The 22,843-nt window shown below is 43.3% G+C and overlaps 20 non-coding genes and 6 pseudogenes across 20 annotated transcripts; all 26 read right to left on the bottom strand.

Annotated features, from left to right (window-relative positions):
* Positions 1-388: 388 nt before the first annotated feature.
* On the bottom strand, positions 389-504 carry LOC142507752 (5S ribosomal RNA). The gene has a single exon (XR_012806000.1). It is a non-coding gene; the product is annotated as a 5S ribosomal RNA (ribosomal RNA).
* Positions 505-1,953: 1,449 nt separating this feature from the next.
* LOC142509285 (5S ribosomal RNA) lies at positions 1,954-2,072 on the bottom strand. The gene has a single exon (XR_012807468.1). It is a non-coding gene; the product is annotated as a 5S ribosomal RNA (ribosomal RNA).
* Positions 2,073-2,756: 684 nt separating this feature from the next.
* Positions 2,757-2,870, bottom strand: LOC142510909 (5S ribosomal RNA; annotated as a pseudogene).
* Positions 2,871-3,524: 654 nt separating this feature from the next.
* Positions 3,525-3,643, bottom strand: LOC142515305 (5S ribosomal RNA). The gene has a single exon (XR_012811158.1). It is a non-coding gene; the product is annotated as a 5S ribosomal RNA (ribosomal RNA).
* Positions 3,644-4,279: 636 nt separating this feature from the next.
* Positions 4,280-4,403, bottom strand: LOC142510327 (5S ribosomal RNA). Its single transcript, XR_012808446.1, has one exon. It is a non-coding gene; the product is annotated as a 5S ribosomal RNA (ribosomal RNA).
* Positions 4,404-5,085: 682 nt separating this feature from the next.
* LOC142509537 (5S ribosomal RNA) lies at positions 5,086-5,218 on the bottom strand (annotated as a pseudogene).
* A 684-nt stretch (positions 5,219-5,902) lies between these two features.
* LOC142506716 (5S ribosomal RNA) lies at positions 5,903-6,021 on the bottom strand. The gene has a single exon (XR_012804998.1). It is a non-coding gene; the product is annotated as a 5S ribosomal RNA (ribosomal RNA).
* Positions 6,022-6,702: 681 nt separating this feature from the next.
* LOC142511868 (5S ribosomal RNA) lies at positions 6,703-6,821 on the bottom strand (annotated as a pseudogene).
* A 734-nt stretch (positions 6,822-7,555) lies between these two features.
* Positions 7,556-7,674, bottom strand: LOC142514223 (5S ribosomal RNA). Its single transcript, XR_012810127.1, has one exon. It is a non-coding gene; the product is annotated as a 5S ribosomal RNA (ribosomal RNA).
* A 672-nt stretch (positions 7,675-8,346) lies between these two features.
* LOC142510336 (5S ribosomal RNA) lies at positions 8,347-8,464 on the bottom strand. The gene has a single exon (XR_012808455.1). It is a non-coding gene; the product is annotated as a 5S ribosomal RNA (ribosomal RNA).
* A 677-nt stretch (positions 8,465-9,141) lies between these two features.
* Positions 9,142-9,260, bottom strand: LOC142507436 (5S ribosomal RNA). The gene has a single exon (XR_012805695.1). It is a non-coding gene; the product is annotated as a 5S ribosomal RNA (ribosomal RNA).
* Positions 9,261-9,935: 675 nt separating this feature from the next.
* LOC142511586 (5S ribosomal RNA) lies at positions 9,936-10,054 on the bottom strand (annotated as a pseudogene).
* A 679-nt stretch (positions 10,055-10,733) lies between these two features.
* Positions 10,734-10,851, bottom strand: LOC142509074 (5S ribosomal RNA). The gene has a single exon (XR_012807263.1). It is a non-coding gene; the product is annotated as a 5S ribosomal RNA (ribosomal RNA).
* Positions 10,852-12,049: 1,198 nt separating this feature from the next.
* On the bottom strand, positions 12,050-12,168 carry LOC142510549 (5S ribosomal RNA). Its single transcript, XR_012808655.1, has one exon. It is a non-coding gene; the product is annotated as a 5S ribosomal RNA (ribosomal RNA).
* Positions 12,169-12,804: 636 nt separating this feature from the next.
* LOC142510019 (5S ribosomal RNA) lies at positions 12,805-12,922 on the bottom strand. Its single transcript, XR_012808160.1, has one exon. It is a non-coding gene; the product is annotated as a 5S ribosomal RNA (ribosomal RNA).
* Positions 12,923-14,206: 1,284 nt separating this feature from the next.
* On the bottom strand, positions 14,207-14,325 carry LOC142516449 (5S ribosomal RNA). The gene has a single exon (XR_012812242.1). It is a non-coding gene; the product is annotated as a 5S ribosomal RNA (ribosomal RNA).
* A 1,064-nt stretch (positions 14,326-15,389) lies between these two features.
* LOC142509652 (5S ribosomal RNA) lies at positions 15,390-15,508 on the bottom strand. Its single transcript, XR_012807816.1, has one exon. It is a non-coding gene; the product is annotated as a 5S ribosomal RNA (ribosomal RNA).
* Positions 15,509-16,191: 683 nt separating this feature from the next.
* On the bottom strand, positions 16,192-16,310 carry LOC142515864 (5S ribosomal RNA). Its single transcript, XR_012811685.1, has one exon. It is a non-coding gene; the product is annotated as a 5S ribosomal RNA (ribosomal RNA).
* Positions 16,311-16,994: 684 nt separating this feature from the next.
* Positions 16,995-17,113, bottom strand: LOC142507101 (5S ribosomal RNA). Its single transcript, XR_012805366.1, has one exon. It is a non-coding gene; the product is annotated as a 5S ribosomal RNA (ribosomal RNA).
* A 689-nt stretch (positions 17,114-17,802) lies between these two features.
* Positions 17,803-17,921, bottom strand: LOC142508768 (5S ribosomal RNA). Its single transcript, XR_012806971.1, has one exon. It is a non-coding gene; the product is annotated as a 5S ribosomal RNA (ribosomal RNA).
* Positions 17,922-18,592: 671 nt separating this feature from the next.
* Positions 18,593-18,710, bottom strand: LOC142508092 (5S ribosomal RNA). Its single transcript, XR_012806324.1, has one exon. It is a non-coding gene; the product is annotated as a 5S ribosomal RNA (ribosomal RNA).
* A 685-nt stretch (positions 18,711-19,395) lies between these two features.
* Positions 19,396-19,514, bottom strand: LOC142512299 (5S ribosomal RNA; annotated as a pseudogene).
* A 681-nt stretch (positions 19,515-20,195) lies between these two features.
* Positions 20,196-20,314, bottom strand: LOC142512247 (5S ribosomal RNA; annotated as a pseudogene).
* A 730-nt stretch (positions 20,315-21,044) lies between these two features.
* LOC142506310 (5S ribosomal RNA) lies at positions 21,045-21,162 on the bottom strand. The gene has a single exon (XR_012804605.1). It is a non-coding gene; the product is annotated as a 5S ribosomal RNA (ribosomal RNA).
* Positions 21,163-21,847: 685 nt separating this feature from the next.
* Positions 21,848-21,966, bottom strand: LOC142509219 (5S ribosomal RNA). Its single transcript, XR_012807404.1, has one exon. It is a non-coding gene; the product is annotated as a 5S ribosomal RNA (ribosomal RNA).
* Positions 21,967-22,646: 680 nt separating this feature from the next.
* On the bottom strand, positions 22,647-22,765 carry LOC142506471 (5S ribosomal RNA). The gene has a single exon (XR_012804763.1). It is a non-coding gene; the product is annotated as a 5S ribosomal RNA (ribosomal RNA).
* Between the last annotated feature and the right edge of the window lie 78 nt (positions 22,766-22,843).

Here is a 22,843-nt window from a genome sequence, read left to right as displayed (position 1 = left end):
ACAACAAAATAGCTAAATGTTCCCAGAAAATAGAAAAATAAGAAGAAAAAATAGCGAATGTAAAGCTATTATTATACCTGGGGATACATAAAATGGAACCAATCAAATTTCGGACTTCCTAAGCGGATTTTTCGAGGAAACAGAAGCTTAACAAAGCGGAAAATCGCAAATTAGGGTCTTAGAGAAAATTCGGCTAAAATCTCGCCAGCTCATTGCGATTATGAGTCTCGTTCGTTTGCCCTTTACAATCAATTAGCCCACAATTTTGTCAAAATCCGGCAATGCCCGAGCTACGTTATTACACATGTCTTATCTGGTCCCGATCGTGATTCAGATGATTTAAGCCGAAAATATCTGTCAACAAGTAATCAAAAATAGAAACACGAAAAGGGTGCAACACAGGAATTCCAAGGGGTCACCCATCCTAGTACTGGTCTCGCCCAAGCACGCTTAACTTCGGAGTTCTGATGGGATCCGTGCATTAGTGCTGGTATGATCGCACCCGACATTGAGTTGGATGTTTATTCTTATATCCCTCGAGTACGTGTGGAGCAGGCGGAGATGTACAACACCGCGGCCTCAGCCCAATAAGAACCATGAAGTTAAGCTTTCTGGCGCGATGGCAGGGCTAGGATGGACCTCCCTGGGAAGTCCTCGTGTCGCGACCGTTTACGAAACTATAGATAAACAGTCAAAATAATTGTTTTTTAATGAGTCAACCGTCTCCTGAGTAATAGACGTCATACCCTTCGGCACAGAAACTGCTCAAGACAACAAAAATCGCTAAATTTCCCAGAAAATAAAAAAAAAAATTGAGAAGAAAAATAGCAAATGTAAAGCTATTATAATGCCTGGAATACGATAAATGGAACAGAAACGAATTTAGAACTTGCTAAGCGGATTTTCTCGAGGAAATGGAAGCTTAACAGAAGCGGAAAATCGCAAATTAGAGGTCTTAGAGAAGGAATTCGGCTAAAATCTCGCCAGCTCCTTGCGGAGTAATGAGTCTCGTTCGTTTTCCCCCGTTTACAATCAAATTAGGCTTCATTTTGTCCAAATCCGGCAGTGCCCGAGCGCGTGATTTCAGATGTCTATCTTGTCCCGATCGTGATTCAGATTATTTGAGCCGAAAATCATCTGTCACAAGTAATCAAATAGAAAACACGAAAAGGGGTGCAACACGAGGACTTCCCAGGCGGTCACCCTCCTTGCACGCTTAAGTTCGGAGTTCTGATGGATCCGGTGCATTAGTGCTTATATGATTGCACTCGACATTGTGTGGGATGTTTATTCTTATATCCCTCGAGTACGTGTGGCGGCTGCGATGGACACACGCGCACTGCTCTCGCCCAATCAGAACCATGAAGTTAAGCGTTCTGGCACGATGGCAGAGCTAGGGATGGGTGACCTCTCTTGGGAACCCTCGTGTTGCGACCATTTACTGAGAATTATAGGCTAAAATAGTCGAAATAATTGTTTTTAATTAGTCAACCGTTCTCCGGAGTAATCTGCGTCATACCCTTCCGCACAGAACCGGCTCACGACAACAAAAATCGCTAAATGTTCCCAGAAAATAGAAAAAAAAATAAGAATAAGAAAATAGCGAATGTAAAGCTATTATTATGCCTGGGATACGATAAAATGGAACCGGAATCGAATTTCTGAATTCCTAAAAAGATTTCTCGAGAAAACGGAAGCTTAACCGAAGCGGAAAATCGCAAATTAGAGGGTCTTAGAAAAGGAATTCAGCTAAAATCTCTCCAGCTCATTGCGGAGTAATGAGACTCGTTCGTTTGCCCGTTTACAATCGAATTAGCCTACAATTTTGTCCCAATCCGGCAGTGCCCGAGCTACGTTGCTTTCACATGTCTTATCTGGTCCTGATCTAGATTCAGATGATTTGAGCCGAAAATCGTCTGTCAACAAGTAATCAAAAATAGAAAAACACGAAAAGGGGTGCAACACGAGGACTGCCTAGGGGGTCACCCATCCTAGTACTGGTCTCCCCCAAGCACGCTTAACTTAGGAGTTCTGATGGGATCCGGTGCATTAGTTCTGGTATGATCGCACCCGACATTGAGTGGGATGTTTATTCTTATATCCCTCGAGTACGTGTGGCGCGGGCGGCAATGGACAACACGCGGCACTGCTTTCGCCCAATCAGAACCATGAAGTTAAGCGTCCTGGCGCGATGGCAGAGCGAGGATGGGTGACCACCCTAGTAAGACCTCGTGTCGCGACCGTTTACGTAAATTATGGATAAAACAGTCGAAATAATTGTTTTTAATGAGTTAATCGTCTCCGGTGTAATCTGCGTCATACCCTTCCGCACAGAACCGGCTCACGACAACAAAAATCGATAAATGTTCCCAGAAAATAGAAAAAAAAATAGAAGAAGGAAATACGAATGTAAAGCTATTATTATTCTTGGGATACGATAAAATGGACCAGAATCGAATTTCGAACTTCCTAAGCGGATTTCTCGGAGGAAACGAAAGCTTAACAGAAGCGGTAAATCGCAAATTAGAGGGTCTTAGAGAAGGAATTCGGCTAAAATTTCGTCAGCTCATTGCGTAGTAATGAGTCTCGTCCGTTTTCCCGTTTACAATGAAATTAGCCTACAATTTTGTCCAAATCAGGCAGTGCCCGAGCTGCTTTCATTTCACATGTCTTATCTGGTCCGATCGTGATTCAGATGATTTGAGCCGAAAATCGTCTTTCAACAAGTAATCAAAAATAAAAAAAAAACACGAAAAGGGTTGCAACACGAGGACTTCCTAGGGGGTCACCCATCCTTGTACTACTCTCGCCCATCTTAACTTCGGAGTTCTGATGGGATCCGGTGCATTAGTGCTGGTATGATCGCACCCGACATTGAGTGGGATGTTTATTCTTATATCCCTCGAGTACGTGTGGAGCGGGCGGCGATCGACAACACGCGGCACTGCTCTCGCCGCTCGATGGCAGAGGTAGGATGGGTGACCTCCCTGAAAAGTTCTCGTGTCGCGAACGTTTACGTAAATTATAGCTAAAACAGTAAAAATAATTGTTTTTAATGAGTAAACCATTTCCGGAGTATTCTGCGTCATTTCTTCCGCACAGAACCGGCTCACGACAACAAAAATCGCTAAATGTTTCCAGAAAATTGAAAAGAAAATAAGAAGAAGAAAATAGCGAATGTAAAGCTATTATTATGCCTCGGATACGATAAAATAGAAACAGAATCGAATTTCGGACTTCCTAAACGGATTTCTCGAGGAAACGGAAGCTTAACAGAAGCGGAAAATCGCAAATTAGAGGTTCTTAAAGAAGGAATTCGGCTAAAATCTCGCCAGCTCATTGCGGAGTAATGAGTCTCGTTCGTTTGCCCATTTACAATCAAATTAGGCTACAATTTTGTCCAAATCCGGCAGAGCCCGAGCTACGTTGATTTCACATGTCTTATCTGGTGCCGATCAAGATTCAGATGATTTGAGCCGAAAATCGTCTGTCAACAAGTAATCAAAAATAGAAAAACAAGAAAAGGGGTGCAACACGAGGACTTCCCCGGGGGTCACCCGTCCTAGTACTGCTGTCGCCCAAGCACGCTTAACTTCGGAGTTCTGATGGGATCCGGTGCATTAGTGCTGGTATGATCGCACCCGACATTGAGTGGGATGTTTATTCTTATATCCCTCGAGTACGTGTGGCGCGGGCGGCGATGGACAACACGCGGCAATGCTCTCACCTAATCAGAACCATGAAGTTAAACGTTCTGGCGCGATGCCAGAGCTAGGATGGGTGACCTCCCAGGAAAGTCCTCGTGTCGTGATCTTTTACATAAATTATCGCTAAAACTATTGAAATAATTGTTTTTAATGAGTTAACCATCTCCGGAGTAATCTGCGTCATACCCTTTCGCACAAAACCGGCTCACGACAACAAAAATCGCTAAATGTTCCCAGAAAATTGAAAAAAAATAAGATGAAGAAAATAGCGAATGTAAGCTATTATTATGCCTGGGATATGATAAAATGGAACCGGAATCGAAGAAGCAGAAAATCGCAAATAAGAGGGTCTTAAAGAAGGAATTCGGCTAAAATCTCGCCAGCTTATTGCGGAGTAATGAGTCTCGTTCTTTTGCCTGTTTACAATCAAATTAGCCTATAATTTTGTTCAAATCCGGCAGAGCCCGAGCTACGTTGATTTCACATGTCTTATCTGGTGTCGATCGAGATTCAGATGATTTGAGCCGAAAATCGTCTGTCAACAAGTAATCAAAAATAGAAAAACAAGAAAAGGGGTGCAACACAAGGACTTCCCAGGGAGTCGGGTCACCCATCCTAGTACTGCTCTCGCCCAAGCACGTTTAACTCCGGAGTTCTGATGGCATCCGGTGCATTAGTGCTGGTATGATCGCACCCGACATTGATTGGGATGTTTATTATTATATACCTCGAGTACGTGTGGAGCGGGCGGCGATGGACAACAAGCGGCACTGCTCTCGCCCAATCAGAACCATGAAGTTAAGCGTTCTGGCGCGATGGCAGAGCTAGGATGGTTGACCTCCCTGAGAAGTCCTCGTGTCGCGACCGTTTATGTAAATATTGGAAAAAACAGTCGAAATAATTATTTTTAATGATTTAACCGTCTCCGGAGTAATCTGCGTCATACCTTTCCGCACAGAACCGGCTCACGACAACAAAAATCGCTAAATGTTCCCAGAAAATAGAATAAAAATTAGAAGAAGAAAATAGTGGATGAAAAGCTATTATTATGCCTTGGATACGATAAAATGGAATCGGAATCGAATTTAGGACTTCCTAAGCGGATTTCTCGAGGAAACGGAAGCTTAACATAAGCGGTAAATAGTAAATTAGAGGGTTTTAGAGAAGGAATTCGGCAAAATCTCGCCAGCTCATTGCGGAGTAATGAGTCTCGTTCGTTTACCCGTTTACAATCAAATTAGCCTGCAATTTTGTCCAAATCCGGCAGTGCCCGAGCTACGTTGATTTCACATGTCTTATCTGGTCCCGATCGAGATTCAGATGATTTGAGCCGAAAATCGTCTGTGAACAAGTAATCAAAAATAGAAAAACACGAAAAGGAGTGCAACACGAGGACTTCCCAGGGGGTCACCCATTCTAGTACTGCTCTCGCCCAAGCACTCCTGCCCAAGCACGCTTAACTTCGCAGTTCTGATTAGATTCGGTGCATTAGTGCTGGTATGATCGCACCCGACATTGAGTGGGATGTTTATTCTTATATCCCTCCAGTAAGTGTGGAGCGGGCGGCGATGGACAACACGCAGCACTGCTCTCGCCCAATCAGAACCATGAAGTTAAGCGTTCTGGCGAGATGGCAGAGCTAGGATGGGTGACCTCTCTGGGAAGTCCTCGTGTCACGACCGTTTACGTAAATTATAGCTAAAACAGTCGAAATAATTGTTTTTAATGTGTTAACCGTCTCCGGAGTAATCTGTGTCATACCCTTCCGCACAGAACCGGCTCACGACCACAAAAATCGCTAAATGTTCCCAGAAAATAGAAAAAAAAATAAGAAGAAGAAAATAGTGAATGTAAAGCTATTATTATGCCTTAGATACGATAAAATGGAACCTGAATCGAATTTTGGTCTTCCTAAGCAGATTTATCGAGAAAACGGAAGCTTAACAGAAGCGGAAAATCACAAATTAGAGGGTCTTAGAGATGGAATTCGGCTAAAATCTCGCCTGCTCATTGCGGAGGAATGAGTCTTGTTCGTTTGACCGTTTACAATCAAATTAGGCTACAATTTTGTCCAAATCCGGCAGTGCCCGAGCTACGTTTATTTCACTTGTCTTATCTGGTCTCAATCGAGATTCATATGATTTGAGTCGAAAATCGTCTGTCAACAAGTAATCAAAAATAGAATAACAAGAAAAAGGGTGCAACACGAGGACTTCCCAGGGGTTCACCCATCCTAGTACTTCTCTCGTCCAAGCACGATTAACTTCTGAGTTCTGATGGGATCCGGTGCATTAGTGCTGGTATTATCGCACCCGACATTGAGTGGGATTTTTATTCTTATATCCCTCGAGTACGAGTGGAGCGGGTGGCGATAGACAACACGCGGCACTGCTCTCGCCCAATAGAACCATGAAGTTAAACGTTCTGGCGCGATTGCAGAAGTAGGGTGGGTGACCTCCCTTGGAAGTTCTCGTGTCGCGACCGTTTACGTAAATTATGGCTAAAACAGTAGAAATAATTGTTTATAATGAGTTTACCATCTCCGGAGTAATTTGCGTCATACCCTTCCGCACAGGACCGACTCACGACAATAAAAATCGCTAAATGTTTCGAGAAAATAGAAAAAGATAAGAATAAGAAAATAGCGAATGTAAAGCTATTATTATGCTTGGGATACGATAAAATGGAATCGGAATCGAATTTCGGACTTTCTTAGCGGATTTCTCGAGGAAACGGAAGTTTAACAGAAGCGGAAAATCGCAAATTAAAGGGTCTTAGAGAAGGAATTCGGCTAAAATCTCTCCAGCTTATTGCGGAGTAATGAGTCTCGTTCGTTTGCCCGTTTACAATCAAACTAGCCTACAATTTTGTCCAAATCAGGCAGTGCCCGAGCTACGTTAATTTCACATGCCTTTTCTGGTCACGATCGAGATTCAGATGATTTGATCCGAAAATAGTCTGTCAAGAAGTAATCAAAAATAGAAAAACACGAAAAGGGGTTCAACACGAGGACTTCCCAGGGGGTAACCCATCCTAGTACTGCTCTCGTCCAAGTACGCTGAACTTCGGAGTTCTGATGGGATCCGATGCCTTATTGTTGGTATGATCGCACCCGACATTGAGTGGGATAATTATTCTTATATCCCTCGAGTACGTGTGGAGCTGGCGGCGATGGACAACACGCGGCACTGGTCTCGCCAAATAAGAACCATGAAGTTAAGCGTTCTGGCGGCGATGGACAACACGCGGCACTGCTCTCGCCCAATCAGAACCATGAAGTTAAGAATTCTGGCGCGATGGCAGAGCGAGGATGGACCTCCTGGGAAGTCCTCGTGTGGCGACCGTTTACGTAAATTATAGCTAAAACAGTCGAAATACTTGTTTTTAATGAGTTAACCATCTCCGGAGTAATCTGCGTCATACCCTTCCGCACAGAACCGGCTCACGACAACAAAAATCGCTAAATGTTCCCAGAAAATAGAAAAAAAATAAGAATAAGAAAATAGCGAATGTAAATCTATTATTATGCCTGCGATACGATAAAATGGAACCGGAATCGAATTTCGGACTTCCTAAGACGATTTCTCGAGGAAACGGAAGTTTAACAGAAGCGGAAAATCGCAAATTAGAGGGTCTTAGAGAAGAAATTCGGCTAAAATCTCGCCAGTCCGCAATGAGTCTCGTTCGTTTGCCCGTTTATAATAAAATTACGCTACAATTTTGTCCAAATCGGACAGTGCCCGAGCTACGTTGATTTCACATGTCTTATCTGGTTCAGATCGAGATTTAGATGATTTGAGCCGAAAATCGTCTATCAACAGGTAATCAAAAATAGAAAAACACGAAAAGGGGTGCAACACGAGGACTTCCCAGGGGGTCACCCATCCTAGTACTGCTCTCGTCCAAGCACGCTGAACTTCGGAGTTCTGATGGGATCCGGTGCATTAGTGCTGGTACGATCGCACCCGACATTGAGTGGGATGTTTATTCTTATATCCCTAGAGTACGTGTGGAGCTGGCGACGATGGACAACACGCGGCACTGCTCTCGCCCAATCAGAACCATGAAGTTAAGCATTCTGGCGCGATGGCAGAGCTAGGATGGACCTCCTGGGAAGTCCTCGTGTCGCGACCGTTTACGTAGATTATAGCTAAAACAGTCGAAATAATTGTTTTTAATGAGTTAACCATCTCCGGAGTAATCTGCGTCATACCCTTCCGCACAGAACCGGATCACGACAACAAAAATCGCTAAATGTTCCCAGAAAATAGAAAAAAAAATAAGAATAAGAAAATAGCGAATGTAAATCTATTATTATGCCTGCGATACGATAAAATGGAACCGGAATTGAATTTCGGACTTCCTAAGCAGATTTCTCGAGGAAACGGAAGCTTAACAGAAGCGGAAAATCGCAAATTAGTGGGTCTTAGAGAAGAAATTCGGCTAAAATCTCGCCAGTCCGCAATGAGTCTCGTTCGTTTGCCCGTTTACAATAAAATTACGCTACAATTTTGTCCAAATCGGACAGTGCCCGAGCTACGTTGATTTCACATGTCTTATCTGGTCCAGATCGAGATTTAGATGATTTGAGCCGAAAATCGTCTGTCAACAGTTAATCAAAAATAGAAAAACACGAAAAGAGGTGCAACCAAGAACTTCCCAGGGGGTCACATATCCTAGTACTGCTCTCACCCAAGCACGCTTAACTTCAGAGTTCTGATGGGATCCGGTGCATTAGTGCTGGTATGATCGCACCCGGCATTGAGTGGGATGTTTATTCTTATATCCCTCGAGTACGAGTGAAGCGGGCGGTGATGGACAACACGCAGCACTGCTCTCGCCCAACAAAACCATGAAGTTAAGGGTTCTGGCACGATTGCAGAGCTATGATGGGTGACCTCCCTAGGAAGTCCTCGTGTCGCGACCGTTTACGTAAATTATGGCTAAAACAGTAGAAATAATTGTTTTTAATGAGTTAACCGTCTCCGGAGTAATATGCGTCATACCCTTTTGCACAGAACCGGCTCACGACAACAAAAATCGCTAAATGTTCCCAGAAAAAAAAAATAAGAATAATAAAATAGCGAATGTATAGCTATTATTATAATTGAGATACGATAAAATTGAATCGGAATCGAATTTCGGACTTCCTAAGCGGATTTCTCGAGGAAACGAAAGTTTAACAGAAGCAGAAAATCTCAAATTAGAGGGTCTTAGAGAAGGAATTCGGCTAAAATCTCGCCAGCTCATTGCATGGCAATGAGTCTCGTTCGTTTGCCCGTTTACAATCAAACTAGCCTACAATTTTGTCCAAATCAAGCAGTGCCTGAGCTACGTTAATTTCACATGTCTTATCCGGTCACGATCGAGATTCAGATGATTTGATCCGAAAATCGTCTGTCAACAAGTAATTAAAAATAGAAAAACACAAAAAGTGGTGCAACACGAGGACTTCCCAGGGAGTCACCCATCCTAGTACTGCTCTCGTTCAAGCACGCTAAACTTCGGAGTTCTAATGGGATCCGGTGCATTAGTGCTGGTATGATCGCACCCGACATTGAGTGGGATGTTTATTCTTATATCCCTAGAGTACGTGTGGAGCTGGCCGCGATAGACAACACGCGGCACTGCTCTCGCCCAATCAGAACCATAAAGTTAAGCATTCTGGCGCGATGGCAGAGCTAGGATGGACCTCCTGGGAAGTCCTCGTGTCGCGACCGTTTACGTAAATTATGGCTAAAACAGTCGAAATAATTGTTTTTAATGAGTTAACCGTCTCCAGAGTAATCTGCGTCATACCCTTCCGCATAGAATCGGCTCACGACAACAAAAATCGCTAAATGTTCCCAGAAAATAGAAAAAAAATAAGAATAAGAAAATAGCGAATGTAAAGCTATTATTATGCTTGGGATACGATAAAATGGAATCGGAATCGAATTTCGGACTTCTTAAACGGATTTCTCGAGGAAACGGAAGTTTAACAGAAGCAGAAAATTGCAAATTAGAGGGTCTTAGAGAAGCAATTCGGCTAAAATCTCGCCAGCTCATTGCGGAGCAATGAGTCTCGTTCGTTTGGCCGTTTACAAACAATCCTACAATTTTGTCCAAATAAGGCAGTGCCCGAGCTACGTTAATTTCACATGTCTTATCTGGTCCCGATCGAGATTCAGATGATTTGAGCCGAAAATCGTCTGTCAACAAGTAATCAAAAATAGAAAAACACCAAAAGGGGTGCAACACGAGGACTTCCCAGGGGGTCACCCATCCTAGTATTGCTCTCGTCCAAGCACGCTGAACTTCGGAGTTCTAATGGGTTCTTGTGCATTAATGGTGGTATGATCACACCCGACATTGTGTGGGATGTTTATTCTTATATCCCTTGAGTACGTGTGGAGCTGGCGGCGATGGACAACACGCGGCATTGCTCTCGCCCAATCAGAACCATGAAGTTAAGCATTCTGGCGCGATGGCAGAGCGAGGATGGACCTCCTGGGAAGTTCTCGTGTCACGACTGTTTATGTAAATTATGGCTAAAACAATCGAAATAATTGTTTTCAATGAGTTAACTGTCTCCGGAGTAATCTGCGTCATACCCTTCCGCACAGATTCGGCTCACGATAACAAAAATCGCTAAATGTTCTCAGAAAATAGAAAAAAAATAAGAATAAGAAAATAGCAAATGTATAGCTATTATTATGGCTGAGATACGATAAAATGGAACTAGAATCGAATTTCGGACTTTCTAAGCAGATTTCTCGAGGAAACGAAAGTTTAACAGAAGCGGAAAATCGCAAATTAGAGGGTCTTAAAGAAGAAATTCGGCTAAAATCTCGCCAGCTCATTGCGGAGTAATGAGTCTCGTTCGTTTGCCCGTTTACAATCAAATTAGCCTACAATTTTGTCCAAATCCGGCAGTGCCCGAGCCACGTTGATTTCACATGTCTTATCTGGTTCCGATCGAGATTTAGATGATTTGAGCCGAAAATCGTCTGTCAACAAGTTATCAAAAATAGAAAAAAACAAATAGGGGTGCAACACGATGACTTCCCAGGGGTCGCCCATCCTAGTACTGGTCTCGCCCATGCATGCTTAACTTCGAAGTTCTAATGGGATCCGGTGCATTAGTGCTGGTATGATCGCACCCGACATTGAGTGGGTTGTTTATTCTTATATCCCTCGAGTACGTGTGTAGCGGGCGACGATAGACAACAAGCGGCACTGCTCTCGCCCAATCAGAACCATGAAATTAAGCGTTCTGGCGCGATGGCAGAGCTAGGATGGGTCACCTACCGGAAAGTCCTCGTGTCGCGACCGTTTACGTAAATTATGGCTAAAACAGTCGAAATAATTTTTTTTAATGAGTTAACCGTCTCCGGAGTAATCTGCGTCATACCCTTCCGCACAGAACCGGCTCACGATAATAAAAATTGATAAATGTTTCGAGAAAATAGAAAAAAAATAAGAATAGGAAAATAGCGAATGTAAAGCTATTATTATGCCTGAGATACGATAAAATGGAACCGGAGTCGAATTTCGAACTTCATAAGCAGATTTTTCGAGGAAACGGAAGCTTAACAGAAGCGAAAAATCGCAAATTAGAGTGTCTTAGAGAAGGAATTCGGCTAAAATCTCGCCAGTCCGCAATGAGTCTCGTTCGTTTGCCCGTTTACAATCAAATTAGGCTACAATTTTGTCCAAATCCGGCAGTGCCCGAGCTACGTTGATTTCACATGTCTTATCTTGTCCCGATCGAGATTCAGATGATTTGAGCCGAAAATCGTCTGTCAACAGGTAATCAAAAATAGAAAAACACAAAAAAGGGTGCAACACGAGGACTTCCGAGGGGGTGTTCTGATGGGATCCGGTCTATTAGTGCTGGTATGATCGCACCTGACTTTGAGTGGGATGTTTATTCTCATATCCTTCGAGTACGAGTGAAGCGGGCGGCGATGGACAACACGCGACACTGCTCTCGCCCAACAGAACCATGAAGTTAAGCGTTCTGGCGCGATTGCAGAGCTAGGATGAGTGACCTCCCTGGGAAGTCCTCGTGTCGCGACCGTTTACGTAAATTATGGCTAAAACAGTAGAAATAATTGTTTTTAATGAGTTAACCGTCTCTTAGAGAAGGAATTTGGCTAAAATCTCGCCACCTCGTTGCGGAGTAATTAGTCTCGTTCGTTTGCCCGTTTACAATTAAATTAGCCTACAATATTTTCCACATCCGGCAGTGCCCGAGCTACGTCGATTTCACATGTCTTATCTGGTCACGATCGAGATTCAGATGATTTGAGCCGAAAATCGTCTGACAACAAGTAATCAAAAATAGAAAAACACGAAAAAGAGTGCAACACAAGGACTTCCCAGGGGGTCACCCATCCTAGTACTGCTCTCGCCCAAGCACGCTTAACTTCGAAGTGCTGAGGGGATGCGGAGCATTAGTGATGGTATGATCGCACCTGACATTGAGTAGGATGTTTATTCTTATATCCCTCGAGTATGTGTGGAGCGGGCGGCGATAATCAAAACGCGGCACTGCTCTCGCCCAATCAGAACCATGAAGTTAAGCATTCTGGCGCGATGGCAGAGCTAGGATGGGTGACCTCCATGGAAAGTCCTCGTTTCGCGACCGTTTACGTAAATTATGGATAAAACAGTCGAAATTATTGTTTTTAATGAGTTAACCGTCTCCGGAGTAATCTGCTTCATACCCTTCCGCACAGAACCAGCTCACTACAACAAAAATCGATAAATGTTCCAAAAAAAATAGAAAAAATTAAGAAGAATAAAATAGCGAATGTAAAGCTATAATTATGCCTCGTATACGATAAAATGGAACCGGAATCGAATTTAGAACTTCCTAAGAGGATTTCTCGAGGAAACGAAAGCTTAACAGAAGCGTAAAATTTCGCCAGCTCCGCAATGAGTCTCGTTGTTTTGCCCGTTTACAATCAAATTAGCCTACAATTTTGTCCAAATCCGGCAGTCCCCGAGCTACGTTAATTTCACATGTCTTATCTGGTCCCGATCGAGATTCAGATGATTTGAGCTGAAAATCGTCTGTCAACAAGTAATCAAAAATTGAAAAACACGAAAAGGGGTGAAACAGAGGACTTCCCAGGGGGTCACTCATCCTAGTACTGCTCTCGCCCAAGCACGCATAACTTCGGAGTTCTGATGGGATCCGGTGCATTAGTGCTGGTATGATCGCACCCGACATTGAGTGGGATGTTTATTCTTATATCACTCGAGTACGTGTGGAGCGGGCGGCGATGGACAAAATGCGGCACTGCACTCGCCCAATCAAAACCATGAAGTTGATGGGTGACCTCCTTGGGAAGTGCTCGTGTCGCGACCGTTTACGTAAATTATGGATAAAAAAGTCGAAAATAAATTTTTTTAATGAGTTAACCGTCTCCGGAGTAATCTGCGTCATACCATTCCGCGCAAAATCGGTTCACGACAACAAAAATCGCTAAATGTTCCCAAAAAATAGAAAAAAAAAAATAAAAAGAAGAAAATAGCGAATATAAAGCTATTATTATGCCTCGGATACAATAAAATAGAACCGGAATCGAATTTCGGACTTTCTAAGCGGATTTCTCGAGGAAACAGAAGCTTAACAGAAGTGGAAAATCGCAAATTAGAGGGTCTTAGAGAAGGAATTCGGCTAAAATCTCGCCAGCTCATTGCGGAGTAATGAGTCTCGTTCGTTTGTCTGTTTACAATCAAATTCGGCTACAATTTTTTCCAAATCCGGCAGTGTCCGAGATACGTTGATTTCACATGCTTAACTTCAGAGTTCTGATGGGATCCGGTGCATTAGTGCTGGTATGATCGCAACCGACATTGAGTGGATGTTTATTATTATATCCCTTGAGTATGTGTGGAGCGGGAGGCGATGGACAACACGCGGCACTGCACTCGCCCAATCAGAACCATGAAGTTAAGCGTTCTGGCGCGATGGCAGAGCTAGGATGGGTGACCTCCCTGGGAAGTCCTCGTGTCGCGACCGTTTACATAAATTATGGCTAAATCAGTCGAAATAATTATTTTCAATGAGTTAACCATCTCCGGAGTAATATGCATCATACCCTTCCGCCCAGAACCGGCTCACGACAACAAAAATTGTTAAATGTTCCCAGAAAATAGAAAAAAAAATAAGAATAAGAAAATAGCGAATGTAAAGCTATTATTATGCCTTGGATACGATAAAATGGAACCGGAATCGAGGAAACGGAAGCTTAACAGAATCGCAAAATCGCAAATTAGACGGTCTTAGAGAAGGAATTTGGCTAAAATCTCGCCAGCTCATTGCGATGTAATGAGTCTCGTTCGTTTGCCCGTTTACAATCAAATTCGGCTACAATTTTGTCCAAAACAAGCAGTGCCCGAGATAAGTTGATTTCACATGTCTTATCTGGTCCTGATCGAGATTCAGATGATTTGAGCCAAAAATCGTCTGTCAACAATTAATCAAAAATAGAAAAACACGAAAAGAGGTGCAACACGAGGAATTCCCAGGGGCTCACCCATCCTGGTACTGCACTCGCCCAAGCACACTTAACTTTGGAGTTCTGATGGGATCCGGTGCATTAGTGCTGGTATGATCGCACCCGACCTTGAGTGGGATGTTTATTCTTTTATCCCTCGTGTACGTGTGGAGCAGGCGGCGATGGACAACACGCGGCACTACTCTATCCCAATCAGAACCATGAAGTTAATCATTCTGGCGCGATGGCAGAGATAGGATGGGTGACCTCTCTGGGAAGTCCTCGTGTCTAGACGGTTTACGTAAATTATGGCTAAAACAACCGAAATAATTTTTTCAAATGAGTTAACCATCTCCGGAGTAATCGGCGTCATACCCTTCCGCGCAGAACCGGCTCACGACAACAAAAATCGCTAAATGCTCCCAAAAAATAGAAAAAAAAATAAGAATAAGAAAATAGCGAATGTAAAGCTATTATTATGCCTGGGATACGATAAAATGGAACCGGAATCGAATTTCGGACTTCCTAAGCGGATTTCTCGAGGAAACGGAAGCTTAACAGAAGCGGAAAATCGCAAATTAGAGGGTCTTAGAGAAGGAATTCGGCTAAAATCTCGCCACCTCATTGCGGAGCTAGGATGGGTAACCTCCCTGGGAAGTCCTCGTGTCGCGACCGTTTACTTAAATTATGGCTGAAACAGCCGAAAATAATTTTTTTTAATGTGTTAACCATCTCCGGAGAAATCGGCGTCATACCCTTCCGCACAGAACCGGCTCATAACAATAAAAATCGCTAAATGCTCCCAAAAAATAGAAAAAAAAATAAGAATAAGAAAATAGCAAATGTAAAGCTATTATTATGCCTGTGATACAATAAAATGGAACCGGAATCGAAGTTCGGACTTCCTAAGCGGATTTTTCGAGGAAACGGAAGCTTAACAGAAGCCGAAAATCGCAAATTAGAGGGTCTGAGAGAAGGAATTCGGCTAAAATCTCGCCAGCTCATTGCGGAGTAATGAGTCTCGTTCGTTTGTCCGTTTACAATCAAATTCGGCTACAATTTTGTCCAAATCCGGCAGTGCCCGAGATACGTTGATTTCACATGTCTTATCTGGTCCTGATCGAGATTCAGATGATTTGAGCCAAAAATCGTCTGTCAACAAGTAATCAAAAATAGAAAAACACGAAAAGGGGTGAAACACGAGGAAATCCCAGGAGGTCACCCAGCCTAGTACAGCTCTCGTCCAAGCACGCTTAACTTCGGAGTTCTGAGGGGATCCGGTGCATTAATGCTGGTATGATCGCACCTGACATTGAGTGGGATGTTTATTCTTATATCCCTCGAGTATGTGTGGAGCGGGCGGCGATGGACAACACGCGGCACTGCTCTCGCCCAATCAGAACCATGAAGTTAAGCGTTCTGGCGCGATGGCAGAGCTAGGATGGGTGACCTCCCTAGAAAGTCCTTCTGTCGCGACCGTTTACGTAAATTATGGCTAAAACAGTCGAAATAATTGTTTTTAATGAGTTAACCATCTCCGGAGTAATCTGCATCATACCCTTCCGCACAGAACCGGCTCACGACAACAAAAATCGCTAAATGTTCCTAGAAAATAGAAAAGAAATAAGAATAAGAAAATAGCGAATGTAAAGCTATTATTATGCCTGGGATACGATAAAATGGAACCGGAATCGAATTTTGGACTTCCGAAGCGGATTCTCGAGGAAACGGAAGCTTAACAGAAGCGGAAAATCGCAAATTAGAGGGTCTTAAAGAAGGAATTCGGCTAAAATCTCGCCAGCTCATTGCGGAGTATTGAGTCTCGTTCGTTTGCCCGTTTTACAATCAAATTAGGCTACAATTTTGTTCAAATCCGGCAGTGCCTGAACTACGTTAATTTCAAATGTCTTATCTGGTCCCGATCGAGATTCAGATGATTTGAGCCGAAAATCGTATGTCAACAAGTAATCAAAAATAGAAAAACATGGAAAGGGGTGCAAAACGAGGACTTCCCAGGAGGTCACCCATCCTAGTACAGTTCTCACCCAAGCACGCTTAACTTCTGAGTTCTGATGGGATCCGGTGCATTAGTGCTGGTATGATCGCACCCGACATTGAGTGAGATGTTTATTCTTATATCCCTCGTGTACGTGTGGAGCAGGCAGCGATGGACAACACGCGGCAATGCTCTATCCCAATCAGAACCATGAAGTTAAGCGTTCTAGCGCGAAGGAAGAGCGAGGGTGGGTGACCTCCCTGGGCAGTCCTCGTGTCGCGACCGTTTACGTAAATTATAGCTAAAACAGTCGAAATAATTGTTTTTAATGAGTTAACCATCTCCGGATTAATTTGCGTCATACCCTTTTCCGCACAGAACCAGTTCACGACAACAAAAATCGCTTAATTTTACCAAAAAATAGAAAAAAAATAAGAAGAATAAAATAGCGAATGTAAAGCTATTATTATGCCTGAGATACGATAAAATGGAACCAGAATCGAATTTCAGACTTCCTAAGCGTATTTCTCGAGGAAACGGAAGCATAACAGAAGCGGAAAATCGCAAATTTGAGGGTCTTAGAGAAGGAATTCGGCTAAAATCTCGCCAGCTCATTGCATAGCAATGAGTCTCGTTCGTTTGCCCGTTTACAATATAATTTGCCTACAATTTTGTCCAAATCCGGCAGTGCCCGAGCTACGTTGATTTCACATGCCTTATCTGGTCCCGATCGAGATTCAGATGATTTGAGCCGAAAATCGTCTGTCAACAAATAATCAAAAATAGAAAACACAAAAAGAGGTGCAACACGAGGACTTCCCAGGGGGTCGCCCATCCTAATACTGCTCTCGCCTAAGGACGCTTAACTTCAGAGTTCTGATGGGATCCGGTGCATTAGTGCTGGTATGATCGCACCAAACATTGAGTGCGATTTTTATTCTTATATCTCTCGAGTACGTGTGAAGCGGGCGACGATGGACAACACGCGGCACTGCTCTCTCCCAATCAGAACCATAAAATTAAGCGTTCTGGCGCGATAGCAGAGCTAGGACGGGTGACCTCCCTGTGAAGTCCTCTTGTCGCGACCGTTTACGTAAATTATAGCTAAAACAGTCGAAATAATTGTTTTTAATGAGTTAAACGTCTCCGGAGTAATCTGCATCATACCCTTTTTTCGCACGGAACCGGCTCACGACAACAAAAATCGCTAAATGTTCCAAAAAAATAGAAAAAAAAAAATAAGAAGAAGAAAATAACGAATGTAAAGCTATTATTATGCCTGGGATACGATAAAATTGAACCGGAATCGAATTTCAAATTTTCTAAGCGGATTTCTCGAGGAAACGGAAGCTTAACAGAAGCGGAAAATCGCAAATTAGAGGGTCTTAGAGAAAAAATTCGGCTAAAATCTCGCCAACTCATTGCGGAGCAATGAGTCTCATTTTTTTGCCCGTTTACAATCAAATTAGCCTACAATTTTGTCCAAATCGTGCAGTGTCCAAGCTACGTTGATTTCACATGTCTTATCTGGTCCCGATCGAGATTCAGATGATTTGAGCCGAAAATCGGCTGTCAACAAGTAATCAAAAATAGAAAAACACGAAAAGAGGTGCAACACTAGGACTTCCAAGGGGGTCACCCATCCTAGCATTACTCTCGCCCAAGCACACTTAACTTCGGAGTTCTGATGGGATCCAGTGCATTAGTGCTGGTTTGATCGCACCAGACATTGAGTGCAATTTTTATTCTTATATCTTTCGAGTACGTGTGGAGCGTGCGACGATGGACAACACGCGGCACTGCTCTCACCCAATCAGAACCATGAAGTTAAGCGTTCTGACGCGATGGCAAAGCTAGGATGGGTGACCTTACTGGGAAGTCCTCGTGTCGCGATCGTATACGTAAATTATGGCTAAAACAGTCGAAATAATTTTTTTTAATGTGTTAACCGTCTCCGGAGTAATCTGCGACATACCCTTCCGCACAGAACCAGCTCACGGCAACAAAAATCGCTAAATGTTCCCAGAAAATAGAAAAAAAATAAGAAGAAGAAAACAGCGAATGTAAAGCTATTATTATGCATGAGATACGAGAAAATGGATCAGGAATCGAATTTCGAACTTCCTAAGCGGATTTCTCGATGAAACGGAAGCTTAACTGAAGCGGAAAATCGTAAATTAGAGGGCTTCAAAGAAGGAATTCGGCTAAAATCTCGATCCGCAATGAGCCTCGTTCGTTGCCTGTTTACAATCAAATTAGGCTACAATTTTGTCCAAATCCGGCAGTGCCCGAGCTACGTTGATTTCACAAGTTTTATCTAGTCCCGATCGAGATTCAGATTATTTGAGCCGAAAATCGGCTGTCAACAAGTAATCAAAAATAGAAAATCACGAAAAGGGGTGCAACACGAGGACTTCCCAGGGGTCACCCATCCTTGCACTGCTCTTGCCCAAGCATGCTTAACTTCGGAGTTCTGATGGGATCCGGTGCATTATTGCTGGTATGATCGCACCCGACATTGAGTGGAATGTTTATTCTTATATCTCCCGAGTACGTGTGGAGCGGGCGGCGATGGACAACACGCGGCATTGCACTCGCCCAATCAGAACCATGAAGTTTGCGTTCTATCGCGATGGCAGAGCTAGGATGGGTGACCTCCCATGGGAAGTCCTCGTGTCGCGACCGTTTACGTAAATTATGGCTAAAACAGTAGAAATAATTGTTTTTAGTGAGTTAACTGTCTCCGGAGTAATCTGCGTCATACCCTACCGCACAGAACCGGCTCACGGCAACAAAAATCGCTAAATGTTCCCAGAAAATAGAAAAAAAAAATAAGAAGAAGAAAATATCGAATGTAAAGCTATTATTATGCCTGAGATACGATAAAATGGAACACGAATCGAATTTCAAACTTTCTAAGAGGATTTCGCGAGGAAACGGAAGCTTAACAGAAGCGGAAAATCGCAAATTAGAGGGTCTTAGAGAAAGAATTCGGCTAAAATCTCGCCATCTCATTGCGGAGTAATGTGTCTCGTTCGTTTGCCCGTTTACAATCAAATTAGGAAATAATTTTGTCCAAATCCGGAACTGCCCGAGCTACGTTGATTTCACATTTCTTATCTGGTCCCGATCGAGATTCAGATGATTTGAGCCGAAAATCGTCTGTCAACAAGTAATCAAAAATAGATTAACACGAAAAGAGGTGCAACACGAGGACTTTGCAGGGGGACACCCATCCTAGTACTGCTTTAGCCCAAGCACGGTTGACTTCGGAGTTCTGATAATATCCGGTGCATTAGTGCTGGTATGATCGCACCCGACATTGAGTAGGATTTTTATTCTTATATTCCTCGAGTACGTGTGGAGCGGGCGGCGACGGACAACACGCGGCATTGCTCTCGCCCAATAAAAACCATGAAGTTAGCGTTTTGGCGCGATGGCACAGTTAGTATGGGTGACCTCCCTGGGAAGTCCTCGTGTCGCGACCGTTTACGTAAATTATGGCTAAAACAGTCGAAATAATTGTTTTAATGAGTTAACCGTCTCCGGAGTAATCTGCGTCATACCCTTCCGCACAGAACCGGCTCACAACAATAAAAATCGCTAAATGTTCCCAGAAAATAGAAAAAAAATAAGAAGAAGAAAATCGCGAATATAAAGCTATTATTATGCCTGAGATACGATAAAATGGAACAAGAATCGAATTTAGAACTTCCTAAGCGGATTTCTCGAGGAAACAGAAGCTTAACAGTAGCGGAAAATCGCAAATTAGAGGGTCTTAGAGAAGGAATTCGGCTAAAATCTCGTCAGCTCATTGCGGAGCAATGAGTCTCATTTTTTTGCCCGTTTACAATCAAATTAGGCTACAATTTATTCCAAATCCGGCAATGCCCGAGCTACGTTGATTTCACATGTCTTATCTAGTCCCGATCGAGATTCAGATGATTTGAGCCGAAAATCGTCTGTCAACAAGTAATCAAAAATAAATTAACACAAAAAGAGGTGCAACATGAGGACTTCCCAGAGGGTCACCAATCCTAGTACTGCTCTAGCCCTAGCACGGTTGACTTCAGAGTTCTGATGGGATCCGATGCATTAGTGCTTGTATGATCGCACCCGACATTGAGTGGGATTTTTATTCTTATATCCCTCGAGTACGTATGGAGCGGGCGGCGATGGACAACACGCGGCACTGCTCTCTCCCCATAAGAACTATGAAGTTAGGCGTTCTAGCGCGATGACAGAGCTATGATGGGTGACCTCCCTGGGAAGTCCTTCTGTCGCGACCGTTTACGTAAATTATGGCTAAAACAGTCGAAATAATTGTTTTTAATGAGTTAACCGAATCCTGAGTAATCTACGTCATACCCTGCCGCACAGAACCGGCTCACGACAACAAAAATAGATAAATGTTCCCAGAAAATAGAAAAAAAATAAGAAGAAGAAAATAGCGAATTAGAGGGTCTTAGAGAAGAATTCGTCTAAAATCGAACTTCGAACTTTCTACGTGGATTTCTCGATGAAACGGAAACTTAAAATGTAATCGGAATCGAATTTCGAACTTTCTACGTGGATTTCTCGATGAAACGGAAACTTAACGAAAGCAAAAAATCGCAAATTAGAGGGTCTTAGAGAAGAATTCGGCTAAAATCTCGTCAGCTCATTGCGGAGTAATGAGTCTCGTTCGTTTGCCCGTTTACAATCAAATTAGGCTACAATTTTGTCCAAATCCGGCAGTTCCCGAGCTACGTTGATTTCACATGCCTTATCTGGTCCCGATCGAGATTCAGATGATTTGAGCCGAAAATTGGCTGTCAACAAGTAATCAAAAATAGAAAATCACGAAAAGAGGTGCAACACGAGGACTTCCAAGGGGTCACCCAGCCTAGTACTGCTCTTGCCCAAGCACGCTTAACATCGGAGTTCTGATGGGATCCGGTGCATTAGTGCTGGTATGATCGCACCCGACATTGAGTGGGATGTTTATTCTTCTTATATCTCTCGAGTACGTGTGGAGCGGGCGACGATGGACAACACGCGGCACTGCTCTCGCCCAATCAGAACCATGAAGTTAAGCGTTCTGGCGCGATGGCAGAGCTAGGATGGGTGACCTTCCCTGGAAGTCCTCGTGACGCGACCGTTTACGTAAATTATGGTTAAAACAGTCGAAATAATTGTTTTTAATGAGTTAACCATCTCCGGATTAATCATCGTCATACCCTGCCGCACAGAACTGGCTCACGGCAACAAAAATAGCTAAATGTTCCCAGCAAATAGAAAAAAATAAGAAGAAGAAAATATCGAATGTAAAGCTATTATTATGCCTGAGATACGATAAAATGGAACAGGAATCGAATTTCAAACTTTCTAAGAGGATTTCTCGAGGAAACGGAAGTTTAACAGAAGCGGAAAATCGCAAATTAGAGGGTCTTAGAGAAAGAATTCAGCTAAAATCTCGCCAGCTCATTGCAGAGTAATGTGTCTCGTTCGTTTGCCCGTTTACAATCAAATTAGCAAATAATTTTGTCCAAATCCGGCAATGCCCGAGCTACGTTGATTTCACATGTCTTATCTGGTCCCGATCGAGATTCAGATGATTTGACCCGAAAATCATCTGTCAACGAGTAATCAAAAATAGATTAACACGAAAAGAGGTGCAACACGAGGACGTCCCAGGGGGTCACCCATCCTAGTACTGCTCTAGCCCAAGCACGGTTGACTTCGGAGTTCTGATGAGATCCGGTAGATTAGTGCTGGTATGATCGCACCCGACATTGAGTAGGATGTTTATTTTTATATCCCTCGAGTACGTGTGGAGCGGGCGGCGATGGACAACACCCGGCACTGCTCTCGCCCAATCAGAACCATGAAGTTAGCGTTCTGGAGCGATGGCAGAGTTAGTATGGGTGACCTCCATGGGAAGTCCTCGTGTCGCGACCGTTTAAGTAAATTATGGCTAAAACAGTCGAAATATTTGTTTTAATGAGTTAACCGTCTCCGAAGTAATCTGCGTCATACCCTTCCGCACAGAACCGGCTCACAACAATAAAAATCGCTAAATGTTCCCAGAAAATAGAAAAAAAATAAGAAGAAGAAAATAGCGAATGTAAAGCTATTATTATGCCTGAGATACGATAAAATGGAACAAGAATCAAATTTCAAACTTCCTAACCGGATTTCTCGAGGAAACGGAAGCTTAACAGAAGCGGAAAATCGCAAATTAGAGTGTCTTAGAGAAGGAATTCGGCTAAAATCTCGCCAGCTCATTGAGGAGAATGAGTCTCGTTCGTTTGCCCGTTTACAATCAAATTACGCTACAATTTTGTCCAAATCCGGTATTGCCCGAGCTATGTTGATTTCACATGTCTTATCTGGTCTCGATCGAGATTCAGATGATTTGAGCCGAAAATCGTCTGTCAACAAGTAATCAAAAATAGAAAAACACGAAAAAGGGTGCATCACGAGGACTTCCCAGGGGGTCACCCATCCTAGTACTTCTCACGCCCTGGCACGCTTAAGTTCGGAGTTCTGATGGGATCCTGTACATTAGTGCTGGTATGATCGCACTCGAAATTGAGTGGGATTTTTATTCTTATATCCCTCGAGTTCGTGTGAAGCGGGCGGCGATAGACAACACGCGGTACTGC

The sequence above is a fragment of the Primulina tabacum genome, chromosome 10, assembly GCF_025594145.1.
Source record: "Primulina tabacum isolate GXHZ01 chromosome 10, ASM2559414v2, whole genome shotgun sequence".
In the NCBI taxonomy this organism is placed as follows: Eukaryota; Viridiplantae; Streptophyta; class Magnoliopsida; order Lamiales; family Gesneriaceae; genus Primulina; species Primulina tabacum.
Note: the sequence above shows the minus strand (reverse complement) of the source record. Positions and strands in the feature narration are given on the sequence as shown.